General features: G+C 40.5%; 1 protein-coding gene across 2 annotated transcripts in view; it reads left to right on the top strand.

Annotated features, from left to right (window-relative positions):
• Nucleotides 1-13,614, top strand: part of LOC128527476 (RNA-binding Raly-like protein) — a 95,058-nt gene that overhangs the window by 68,784 nt on the left and 12,660 nt on the right. The window lies entirely within an intron of this gene.

Consider the following 13,614-nt stretch of genomic DNA (forward strand, 5'->3'; position numbering starts at 1 on the left):
TTACTTTAAGATAGGGAAAAGTAAATAAATTATGAAACAAAGAAAGAAGTACATTTACTTTTAATAAAAGACAAAGTAAATAGAAGAAAGAAAGAAATATACTGTACAGAAAGAAGTATATTTATTTTAAAGAAAGGGAAAAAAAGAAAAGGTAATATACTTTTAAAACATAAAGAAAGTATATAGAATGTAAAAAAACGGAAACATACTGTACAGTATAAAGGCAGAAAGAAAGAAAGAAAGAAAGAGTAGACATACATTGGAGGATAACAGGAAAGAGGAATAATTTAAAAAATATATAGTAATATAGTTTATATAAAGAAAAAAAGCAGATAATACATAAAGAAAAAATTAAGTAGATATGCTTTAAAGTAAAAAAGTAAACAATGTGAGAAAAAAACCTAATAACTTGCTAAAGTTTTACCAAATCTAGTTATAATATAACGTTCTACACTAATATAAAGTTCTGTCGTACTGTAATATCATCACATGACAATATTTTAATTAGATTTAGATTAATTTCAGGAAGTGTATAATGTTCCCGCTGCTAAACTTTATAATGTTTCTCAGACATGCACCTGTTTAATTGTACAGTGGAACCTCGGATTGCGGGTAACACGGTTTGCGAGTGTTCCACAAGACAAGCGTCACGTGATCACAACTGAGTCAACGGTTTCCTCTCTCTTCGCTGCGGAATTGTGGGTAATCGCCTCCCCTGCTGGGTCTTAGTGGGCGTCTCTCACTAGGTATAATCAACATCCGTGCACTCCGTGTACTGTTTACTATAACACTGTGACCACATGTGTGTGCGTAAAAGATATGTTATTTAGTGTCTGTATGCATGTGTGTACAGGGTGCGTGTAAAGCAAAAGCAAGTCTTAATAGAGAGGTTAAAGATCCAATTTCTGTCTCTGCTCAAGGCTCAATCTGCTTTATGTGTCTGTGTGCGCGCGTCATTCGACACCTTGCCACACACAAACACACACACACAGACCCCTCCTACTTTTCCAACTTTTATGTTTTCACAGACACACAGACACACTCTTTCTCTGTGCTCTGTCGCGATTCTTTTCAAAGATAAAGTGCAGGTTAATTTGTTTTATGTTAATTTGTTTTCCCATATTTCTTATGAAAAAATTCGCTTTGGTTTTCGAGAATTTTGAAATACGAGCCCGCTTCCAGAATAAATTATGCTCATAAACCAAGGTTCCACTGCATAGGCTAAGAATTACTGTTTTGTATTGTGTGTGTGTGTGTGTGTGTGTGTGTGTGTGCGCGCGTGTGGATAAGTGAATCAGACCTTCAGTAGTCATTAGACTATTTTTTTTTAAATAATGGTGATGTAATGAGGCGTAATAATAGCTGATAGCTTTGTGTGACACGGCAGTCGTGTGTGTGTGTGTGTGTGTGTGTGTGTGCATCCACACAGGATAAAGAATATAGATGTACTTAATAGAAATAATGAAAAGAAAGAAAGAAAAAAAGTATGAAATGTATCAACCTTAAGGAAAATGTTGTTTAAAAAAGAGAAGAAAAGAAACAAGAAAGAAAGAAAGAAAGAAAAAAGAAAGAAAGAAAATAATAATATACCTTAAGGAAAATAAATATAGTTTAAAGTAAGAAAAAATAAAAGACAGAAAGAAAAAAATGAATATACTTTAAGGAAAATAAATATAGTTGAAAGAAAGAAAGAAAGAAAGAAATCAATAAACCTTTAGGACAGTAAATATAGTTTAAAGAAATAAAAGAACGAAAATAATAATATACCTTAAGAAAAATAAATATAGTTTAAAGAAAGAAAGATAGAAGACAGGATGAAGCACTGTGATAAAGAGTGAGAGATGGAGGGAAGAAGAGGAGGAGGAAGAGTGAGGGAGGAGGAGTGAGGGAGGAGGGGAAGCTGACAGCATGAAAAACGAGTCCGTCACTGTGGAGGCCTGTGTGGTGTGAGGAGCTAATTCAGCTGCTACTCACTGATGGGCGATAAGCGCCTGACTGCCCCTCTCTCTCTCTCTCCCTCTCTCTCTCTCTTTCTAGTAGAAACACAGAATTCTTCCTATAAGACCAAAGCTAGTGATGTGATGGTCTCAGTTAGGAATCCCTTGTTCATATCTTGTTCATATAAAACAGAGCAGCTAAAGCACTCGACGCTCTATAAAGCAGGCGCTCGGACGCGGTCAGGCAGATCCGGCCGTGTGGCCACCGTGGACGCCTGCAGATACGTTTTACATCCTAGTGTGACCGTGTTCTTCTCTCCTTACTGTGCACTGTTTGTTTTAGGGGACTCTCTTTGAGCTGCACTCTCTGCAGTTTACCGCTCCTAAGCTCAAATCACCAAACATGGACGCCGGCTCCTCACGCCAGTTACCCACAGTTACATCATAGCATGGTTTTAAACCTGATGTAGGATCAGTGCTGAGTTTCTGACAAAAGAGCAAAAAAACTCCAAGCTCTAAAACCTTCCAAAGTGTAAGGAACACCACAGACCACCATTTGTAATTATTAAGGAACAATATAGATATATAATGCGGAATATAAAAAAAGTATTACTTACTGTACATTATAGCAATGACAAGAATTCATTCATTTATCTGCTATACCGCTCATCCTATACAGTGTTAGCCTATCCCAGGAGGCTTAAGACACGAGGCGGGGTACACCCTCAACAGAATGGCAATTCAGCGCAGTACACACACACAACAGGCAATTTTGGGAATGCCAATCAACCTAATCTGCATGCATCTGCAGACCCTGAAGGAAACCCCCCAAGCATGAAGAGAACATGCAAAATCCAGACAAGGATCCCGAGGCAGGAATCGAACCCTCATCCCTGGAGGTGCAATGCGACAACGGTAATCACTACTCCCCACTGTATGCTAACCTCCGCAAGAGTTGGATGGAAAAAAAAATTATACTAGTACCAATATCTTGACTTCAATTCCGCTTTCTGAACAGAATTTTTTTAATACCAATTTGATAAGACCCATTTTTAACAAAAGTAAAATACATTACACGTTACACTATATTCTGTATATTTGGTTTTTGGTTTTATTTTTCAGGTCCTTGCCAGGTTTATACACCCAAACATAATCGATATAATAATCCTACTTAAACCAGGATAGGTTTGGACTTTTTATCATTTAACTATTTAATTTCAGGAGCTATTTATACCAACTCGAAGTTGTTTCTCACAAGAGTTAGCTCAAAATACACACACAGTAAAATGAACGAGTTTGTCTCGGGTTACTTTACTGTAACCCTGTTCCCTGAAAAAGCGGGAACGAGATGCTGCGCGAAAGCGCTATGGGAAACGATTCCTCCTGGTTGTGAGGCACGTGTGTGTCAAAATATTTTGACATGTATAACCTCAGGCAGGTTATGTCAACCAATGAGGTGCACCTGGAGGTTATAAATAGGCATGAACCGGAAACACCCTCAGGTAAATTTTGTCTAAAGAATGTCCAGTCACGCATGCAGTGCGGCATTTCCGCTTTTTCAGGGAACAGGGTTACAGTAAACTAACCCGAGACGTTCCCTTTCAAAACACGCTACACTCGATGCTGCGCGAAAGTGCTATGGGACCGAGAATACCCACTCCGCCGCACTGCAAGTGTCTGGACCCCCAGGGTTGTGTAGTGTGCGCCCAGTACCCCCAAGGAGTCTTAGACATAATCCTGGGATGCTGACTCAAGGACCTGCGAGCCTGGCATCCAACTATGAAGCCTAAGAGATGTCTTGCAGAAAGGAAACCTGCCGCATGACGTACTGGAAGACCCTCTTGCCAGAGCAATTGATGAGGCAAGCTTCCTGGTCGAATGGGCCCTGATCACTAGAGCCGAAGTGTGCCACGCGCCTCATAGGCTAGAGCACTAGCGTCTCTCACCCGACTCTTCTAATGGCGGCTGCCCTTTGGCTGGAGAACCACGATGATTGCGCTGTAAATTGAAGAGCATGAGCTGGACACAGCAAATGGAGTCTTACTGCTCCGGCGCTAACAGCGGAGGACAGAAGGCTTCGACTGTGGAAGAAAGTTAGGTAAGGATGCTTTTTTTTTTTTTAGAAACTTCCAGCACTGAAACAGTTTGGCAGTGGACTGGGTCTACATGTTTTATGTCCTGGAACGTAAATGACCCTGAGGGATGCTGCAGGGAGTATTTCGGGGCCAAAAATAAAGTCATCAATTCGAGTCGGTTGATATGCCACGCGAGAAGATGACCTCTCTAGATCTCTTGGGCTGGACAGCCATCTAAGGCAGCGCTCTCGCCCGTAAAGGTAAAAAAAAAAAAGTCTGCCGTTAGCAACTTGCGATGACAGTACGGACCTAGAGTGGGACCCAGAGTCAAGGACGAGGGTCTGAACCACATAGAAAGGGTACGAAGCTCTCGGCGGATAACTCTTATTGCCTCTGGGGATTGGCCCTTGAAAGAAATCCCCAGGCACTTTGCCACCACTGAAGCGGTGAAAGTTACTTCCTGGCTTAGCTTGAACTCCTTTAGAGTGTTTAAAATGGATTTGACGCACGCAGGAGACAGCTGTGCCCGCATTGCAGTCGGATCCCACATGACACTCAATGTATGCTTTGTGTAGAAAAGAGAAAACTTTCCGTGGCGTTGAGACTCGATCCTAAAGAAAACGAGGTGAGCTACATTGACATGTCAATGCCGAGGCGCTAGCTCCATAGAGAGGGTACGAAGCTCTCGAAGCGTAACCCTTGTTGCCTCTCAGCTGCTGAAGGGAGTATTTTAGTGCCAGAAATAGAGTCATCGTTTCGGGGCAATTGATGTGCCACACGAGAAGATGACCTCTCCAGATCCCTTTGGCTGGGCGGCCATCTAATGTTGCGCTCCGGCCCCTAAGGGAAAAACGTCTGCCGTTAGCAGCTTGCGACGACAGCATGGACCTAGAGTGCGACTCAGAGTCAAGGACGAGGGCCTGAAACACATAGAAAGGGTACGAAGCTTCCGTCGCGTAACCCTTGTTGCCTCTGGGGATTGGCCCTTGGATGAAATCCCCCGGCACTTAGCCACCACTAAAACCACTCTGGGACGGTGACGTTACCACCTGGCCTAGCTTATACTTTTTTAGAGTGCTATAAGGAATTCAGCGCGCGCAGAAGACAGCTGTGCCTGCATTGCATTTGGATTCCGCATGTCACTCAACTTCATACCTTGTGTAGGAAGGAGAACACTTTTGTGGCATTAGGGCTCCACCCTAAGAAGTGAGGTGGGCTAGGGCGACGTGTTGACGCCGGACGCTCTGTCTGGGAGGGGAACATGTGTTAGGGCCCCTTTGCCAGCAAGCCTGTGATTTTGGATTAACAGAGGTGATCACTGTGGCTTCATGAAGGTTGAAAACCCACGCTGTTGAAACACAATGATAGAATCCAGTAGCCCGGGAGACATGCTTGACAGTAGCTTTGTTGCTTAGCTAGGCGAAGGGGTGGTAGTGATGGTGGTGGCTGTTAGGTGTTTGGTGTCCTGAAACACGGCAGAAGGAACCCGAGCACCTAACACTTTGTCGGAGACCGCTGTCGCCCGAAACACCAGTGATGGCGGAGATTGATCCATGGCCTCCTAAGGATGCTGGTCCTCCACAGTGCTTTGTATCTAAGAGACATAGCTGGCAGTACGTTCCCCGCTGCCGGCCTCTCTAAAAGGTGCACAAACTTTGACACTTCGGCTGGATGGGTGTGTTAGATGTTAGGCATCCTGAACATGGGAGGAAGGGACTGAACACTGAACACCTAACATTTCGCTGGAGGCCGCTGCTTCCTGAAACACCAGTGGTGGCGGAGATTGAACCATGGCCTCCTGCTGCTCAGCTCTCAGTAGGTCAGTCTGGTATGCCTGCAAAGCCACTGTGTGCAGGACAGCAACGGGCTGACCCGGGCTGTGCAGGACAGGCAACGGGCTGACCCGCTGCCTGAAAAATCTCCTCCCACAACGAAGATGTTAGTCTACACGCTTGGTGGGGAGTGTGGATTTTTCCCAGGAGGATGAGCTCCCAGGAAAGAGATAGCCCGCGAGCGTCACTCTGATCTGGGACCTCATTATAAAGGACCGCGCCTTCATCCATGACATTGAAACAAATCAGATGTCAATAGCACAAAAACACTGGATAAATTCGGTTTATTCCATGAAAGAGTTAACTCATGGAGGTCGCCAAGAGGGGGAGGGGCCTTCCTCCTCCGGCCACCCGACAGGCACCTGCAGCTGACCTTGAGCGTTTGGGGGATTTATTTTATTTATTTATTTTTACGGCAAATCAAGGTGTACGCGTTAAACTGCGCGTTACCACCTCTAACACCAACTAACACACTGGCTCATCACTAGAGGAGCTCTCTGGAGTCATAGTTTCCATCTCAACGGGAGCGAGAGAAAAAGTTCTTCCCCCCTTTACAAGAAGCGCCGAAGCGCGCAGGAGAAGTGAAAGGTAAAAGGATGATCATGATCCGGCGAGAGAGCGAAAGAAAAGGACAATTCTGTCTCATATGCTTCTGGCAGACTTGCACGCGAGAAATGCGCTGCGGGTCGCGGTTACGCTTTATGGCGGCGAACCCGAGCGCGAGGGACTTTAATAGGGAGAAAATCGCAATACTTACCTGCTCCTTGAAGCCCGGGATAGCGTGCTCTTCCCCCAAACACTCAAAAACAGAAAGCATGGAGATCGCCCTCAGCGAGATATTCACACGTGTCTAACTGCCAAAATATTTGGCGTGTTTGACACACACGTGCTTCACAACTGGTCACGAGGAATCGTTTCCCATAGCGCTTTCGCGCAGCATCGAGTGTAGCTTTCGAAAGGGAACACCTCCATTTCTTAGGTTTTATTTCAAGCAGTGCATGCAGTGTCATGTCACCAGATGATCCTGCCCCTTACGCACTTCACAGTTTCACAAAAAAAAAAGAGGTTTGGTATCTTCTTTCTTTCGCTCATACTTGGGCTCTTTGGCCAGAATCAAAATGAGAATCTTTTGTTTGCTGAATGCCACCTGTCATAGGGCCAGCCTCAGTAAAATGACATTAAGGATAATCCTGTGGTGGAAGTTTCGTAGTTAGTTTATGTTAGGCAAACTTGAATAATCAGAAGAAGTTTTTGTTTTTGTTCTTGCCACCCAGCATGGTACAACTTTCTGCTCGTACATCTATTCCTTAGGTAGCTCATTAATTTTGTCGTGTTGCCAATCTGGACAGCGATGTCCTTTTTGTACTGTATGTATTGCATTGCATGCTGATAAAACCATCAGGGATGATAAAATAAAACCCTACACATTTGATTGCACAGACATTTTTACACCTACTATGCGATGTGCTGTACACCGTAGCCTGTAGAGAGATACGATACACGAGATGCGTCCATGAGCTCTGTAATCAGCTCGCTGCGTGCTTACTGGCTCACGGACACCTGATGAGACATACTTCTTAGGTATAGAAATTTGGTACCGAATGACGAGGCATTTTTCGCTACTCTCTGGTATCGAAGCAATTTGGTTAGTGCCAAAAAGATATCAAGGTTCTGTACCAAGCCGTACTGGAGTCTCATATACTGCTCTTTGCTGCATCAATCATCTAGGTTCAACTGTGAAAAGTGGAAAATACTGAAATTAATTTCATTTTTTATTTATTTATTTTACATTTATTTATCTATTTATTTATAAAAATCTGACCCCATATTTTCAAAGATCAATTTTTTAAATAAAAAATATAAATAATGTCAAAGAGAAAATGTTTTGGGCCATTTTGTTTCATACTGCAGTAAGTACTGGTTCAGTGACTCTGAAACCACTACTAAACTCTTACAACTGCTTCTACAGGCTGTCAGTCAATCTGTGTCGTGCCACAGTGATGTCATAATGTGGCACAGCGACAGTAAAACAAAACAACTTTTTTTGACAGCTTAAAGTTAAAGATTATTTTCTGTTATCACCTTATAACATCATAGCCATGATTGTGCTCTTACTACTATCTTGCTGAAAAGACTTGATGATATGCTGGAGCATTAGGAGATTTATACAATTTTGATATTCACTCAAAAGAGGCTCTTAATATTCTGTAATAACTCTTGCTAGAACGAAATAATCTAAATAAAACAACATACACTATGCTCTTCTGTATATTCAATTCAATTTAAATTTTATTTGTATAGCGCTTTTAACAATTGTCATTGTCGCAAAGCAGCTTTACACAATCAAAAGAATTATTTAAGTATATGGAGCTTCGAACACACTGAGATGCCCCTGAGTCAGCCCAATAAAGTAGGCGCTGTTTACCCCTAAAGGTTTTCTCTTTGCAAATGTTTTTTTGTAAATGAAATTATATTGAAGCAAACCAGAAAAAAAATGACGGTTTTAAAAAAATTCCGTACCCCTTCACTCTATAGGATGGTGGTGTACAGAAATGAGCAGCGCGTCTTCATTGTGCGAACATGTTGGGTCACCAATTCATTTAAACGATATTAGATTGAATTTAAGAAGAAATATGGTGTTCCTGATGTACCCTTAAAGGATGGCACAAAAAGCAGAAAGGACAGGGTCATTGTTCCCTTCTCATGGCGGAGGGTTTCCCCAAAAAAATTTTTTGACCTACAAAGTCTCTACAAAGGCCTACAAAGTCTCTAAGATGCCTCGCACAGAAGACATGGAGGTTTTAACATGTCAAAGAGCTGCGAAAAGGTCATGCGTATCATGTCACCATCGTTCTGGAATCCAAAGCATGTGATATGGAGAAAAGAGTCCAATACGGTTACTGTTTCCGGTACATTCAGGAACATGAAGCGAAAAGTGTCTGGTAGTAAATGGCGATCATGTCTAGCAGTGCATTATTGCAATCGATTACACATACATCAAGGTATGTAGTGTATTTTTTTGGGTTAGATTCTTATCATAGCGAGAGTTATTACAGAATATCCGAAGACCTCTTTCTAATAAATCACCCTGTATTTGTAGGTTCCATCTTAAGATTTTGTTCAATGCGTCTTCTGCATTTTCCCCTTTAGACAATATTTGGTTTTGGTCCATTTTGGAGGAAGATGATAGGAAAGAGCGAATGCTTACTTGGGTGTCTTCCTAATGAAGAAAAAGCTTTGAGTTTCTTTTGTACTCACTATATAATGGAGTCTTTATCAATATATCAAATGAAATGTGATACTTATTACCCAAAGTTTTTTTTTTCCCCACTGATTTAGACAGCAAATATGGTGCAATCATAATAATTACATCGTCCAACTAATCCTGAGCTTCAGAGAGCTCTAAGGCACATCATTTTAATCCAGCATTACTCTTTTTTTAACTATATTACAATTTTATGACTTATAAAAACTGACCAAAATCAGGGACATGGTTAACTGTAAATGACAGTAAAGGCTCCGAAGGTTGTCACTGGACGGCTAAATAAACTCAGTTCGATTTGCAAACGAATGGCCTGAGTGTGCTGCCAAAGCAAGACTCGTGTAATTGTTTACTCTGTCTTATCTGCTCAGTCATGGATTAGGAGCTTAAAGGCTTTCTCACATCTTAATCCTGTCTCCTTGATATACTCGCAATCAGCAGACTGTTTCAGCTGTCATTCAACAGTCTGATACAATCTGGCCCGGGCACTACAGCTTTAATCCTCGCACCTGAAGATAATGAACAGCTTTCTAACAGACGTAATTAAGAGTAAATGGCCAGTAAAGTGCCTCACCACCCGGAGGGCCAGTAATTAAGTAAGGTACAGGTGGGGAATGCGTGACAAGTGTGTTTAAATGTCCTGCATGCAGCTGTTTGAATGATGAACACAAATACGTCTTTGTTTTTTTTAAAAACAGACATCCTTCGCAGAACTTTTGAAATGCAATAGGGCTTGTATTTGATACAGAGGTGTCTTCCTGCTGTTTTATTATTTCTGTATTCGATATGAATAAAAGCTTTTTTTTCTGCAATCCTGTCACCTGAAACTTATAGATACACATATTATAACTGCCACTGTGCAATTCTCCCAGCCCTGACTCCCAAACTTAGTGTCCCCATATATACACATGTGTTTATACTGATTTCTTTTCTTTTTTTTCAATAATAGACCAAATCAATTATTTTTTTGCTCTCTGCTGCAGTTCAGACCGTTGTACAGTAAAGTGCTGCAATTTTATGTCTATACAATAAGAAGAAGAAGAGGAAGAAGAAAAAAATTATGATCAATTGTAGTATTTAGAATTGTTTCCTCTACTACTTAGAAATTCAGTAGGCTCACCATAAATATTTAAGCATGTAGGAATGTACAGTAATCAGTGACTGCAAATAAGACAGTATTTACTCTTGATGATTGCCTTCATTATGCTAATAATGAATGCAGCAAATCAAGAGACTCCATTTACACCACATCCTCCTTCAACTGCAAAGGAAAAATCCCTTCTCACTGTCCTGATGGTAATCTGCAGTATATGGTGCCTATTTTTACCAATGAATGGAAAAGTGTGTAGTTTCTTTCACAATCTGCTTAGCTTTAACCCCGAGCTGAACAGACCCGTGCCAGCAACACAGCATACTGTAGGTCAATAACGATTTAAAAAAATAACAAATAATGCTTATATGGAAGCCTTGCCAATGTGTGTTAACTGGGAGGCCAGGCATCAAACTGTGTATTTTGGTTTTTGGATATGTCAAGGAGAATGAAAGTTATTATTATTTTTGGAAAGTGTAGATTTTACTACTACTGGAATATGGGACTAAAAAATGTGAAACTCTCATAATGAACACATAATTGTTATGTTTCGGTCATAGAAAAAAAAAAACTTTTTTTTTTGCTCAATAATGTTTATATAGTTTGTTAAAATAAAATTAAATTCAGTTCATTATATTGCCTATATACACTATATTGCCAATAAGTGGATGAGTTAGTTTGATGTGGAAGAGCTTGACTGGCCAGTACAGTCCTAACCTCACCCCAATAGGACACATTTGGGATGCATTAAAGCAGAATCTGCGATCCAGATCTTCTTGTCTAGCATCAATGTCTGACCCCACAAATGCGCTTCTAGGAGAAATGGTTAAAAATTCTCATAAACACACTCCTAAACCTTGTGGAAAGCCTTCCCAAAAGAAAGAAGCTGTTATTGCTGCTAGGGGCGGGGCCAACATCATAATAAACCACATGGATTAAGAATTAGATGTTACTCAAGTTCATATGCATGTAAAGGGCAGATGAGAGAATACTTTTGTCAATATAGTGTATGCTTATTTAAAAAAAACAGCAAAACAAACACTGCGCGCTTCTGTTTTAAGCTACACTCTGCTTTTAAGCATCCCACTATGGCAGAGCTCTAAAACCTGTGTTAACTTGATAAAGAATGTTTTATCAATTTATAGTTATAATTTATAATGTGAAACATTTTCAAAACATATTTCCTCACCAGTTTTACTTTTTTTCGGCCACTTTAAGTTAATATGACAAAAAAAAAAGTAATGGCTTATGTGACAAAGACTTTCTCATAATAATAATAATAATAATAATAATAATAATAATAATTGGTACAATGTATGTGAATATATACCATTCACTTATGATCAAATTATAAATTGTCCTGAGAACCCTATTTTGGTAACCTAACACTAACATGTGACATGTAAAATAAAATTGCCATTTACACTTGGCATAGTTTGGCATAGAAACCTGCATTTTTACAGCATGGAGAGTTAAAGTAAGTATCATGGCCTGATTGCATTAGCTTTCTGGGTCTTTATATATACATCTTCTATGTATTATCCCACAATTCATAAAAATTCTAGTGATAGCTGAGCAGCTGCTTCTAGTCTTGATATTCAAACAGATTAAAGCCTTAAAAAGAGCAAAAAATCTCCCCAAGAGTGAACAAAATGCTCCCCTAAAAACACTTTAAATATTTTTCTCACTCTCTCTTTCTATCTCTGATATAATGGATGGTATCAGTATCCAGCATAACAGAAGCTCCTAAAATCTCTTGTCATCGTCTTCACCACAGAGCTTTTGATAGGCTTTGACAGCAGCAATTTGATTTTGTAGGAGATAAAACCTCCTTGCCACTGTTCATAAGGAAGAAAGAGTGCCAAGAGAGAGAGAGAGAGAGAGAGAGAGAGACGGTGGAGAAAGGAGAAGACTTTTAAAACCGAGTTACAATAAAAGATTACTGTGATTGCCATAAACACAGTATATGAAGTGAGGTTCCTGTAGTTTTTAAGAATTTTAGCATCCTCCTCTGTAATATCCTCCTGGCTCATATCCATATCACAAATGCCTTCTCCATGTGGCTGGCTCGGCTGGCTTTCTTGTGTTTTGAAATGCAAAAACTTCCATACTGGTGAATCTCTCTCTCTCTCTCTCTCTCTCACACACACACACACACACACACACACACACAGAAATGAACTCATAAACCCCTGCTGGAAAGCAAACACTCTGAGAAAGGTGCTGAAACGCAGTGATAGTGCGCTCACCTGGAACTTTACGCAAATGTGTTAATGATTAATTTAAAAAAAAAAGAGTCAAAGCTACTGCAAGGAAAATAAACTGGAATTTTTAAATATTTCAAAGTTAACATATATATATATTTTTATTTATGGGACCACATTTGGCACGTTAGCGGTAGGTTGGTTTAGTGGTTGCCTTGCACCTCCTGTGTGCATGGAGTTGGCATGTTCTCCCTGTTCTTGGGTTCTCTGGTTATCTCCCACATTCCAAAAACATGCAGATTACGCTAACTGACATTTTCAAATTGCCCGTAGTGTGTGAATGTGTGTGGGAGTGTTGACCAGAGGTCCTACCACGGTCATACAAATGGTAATAAATACAATGGCCACCTTCGGCCTCCACGGTCCCTAGCTGGACTACAGAGGTTCCTAAATAGATGGATGGATTTGGTTATGTGACTAGCCTGGTTTAATAATAAATAAACTTTCAGAAATCCCATTAGTTTGGCCTATTAACTATTTTGTTAACAATAGGGAATAAGTCATTAAAACTCCCTCCAAAATCTCATCAGGCTTTAGTATTAGGCTAGCTCACTATTATGCTAGGATTAGCAGGAGAACCAATGAAAACTTATGAATACAGGATAAAGCTTATCCTATAAATCCCAAACGTTGTCGTATTACTTAGATGACTAGTGATAGCAGGAAAAATATTGAGCTCTTATGAATATGTTATAAAATCCTTTACCCCTGGCAACGCATAATTTGAATAGCATTAGCAATAAAACAAATATGAACATCTCATAGACATCAGGTCAGGTCAGCTCATTTAGTTAACTGTAACAATTAAATAACATTTAAATATTAAAAAGCATGTCAGGTTAGCCTTATTAGCTTGCTAGCATTAGCAGAGAAGTAATTTAACATTTTTGAAGGTGTTGTACAGGCTAGCTAGTTGGCGTTAGCCTTTTAGCTGCTTTTATCCCCCCCCCCCCCCCCTTGATATGAGGTCATGTCTAATTAGCCTATGGTAGATATTTTAACTAGGTGATTAGCATTTAATGGAATGTACAGTACAGCTTTCCTCCCCAGATCTGTCAGAAATCTTGGCTGGCTAGCATTAGCTAAGTACATTAGCAGCAGTACTCTGTACATTAGAAATTCTGAGTCTGTATAAGAATGAAATATTTACCATT

Source organism: Clarias gariepinus, chromosome 7, assembly GCF_024256425.1.
Source record: "Clarias gariepinus isolate MV-2021 ecotype Netherlands chromosome 7, CGAR_prim_01v2, whole genome shotgun sequence".
Classification (NCBI taxonomy): Eukaryota; Metazoa; Chordata; class Actinopteri; order Siluriformes; family Clariidae; genus Clarias; species Clarias gariepinus.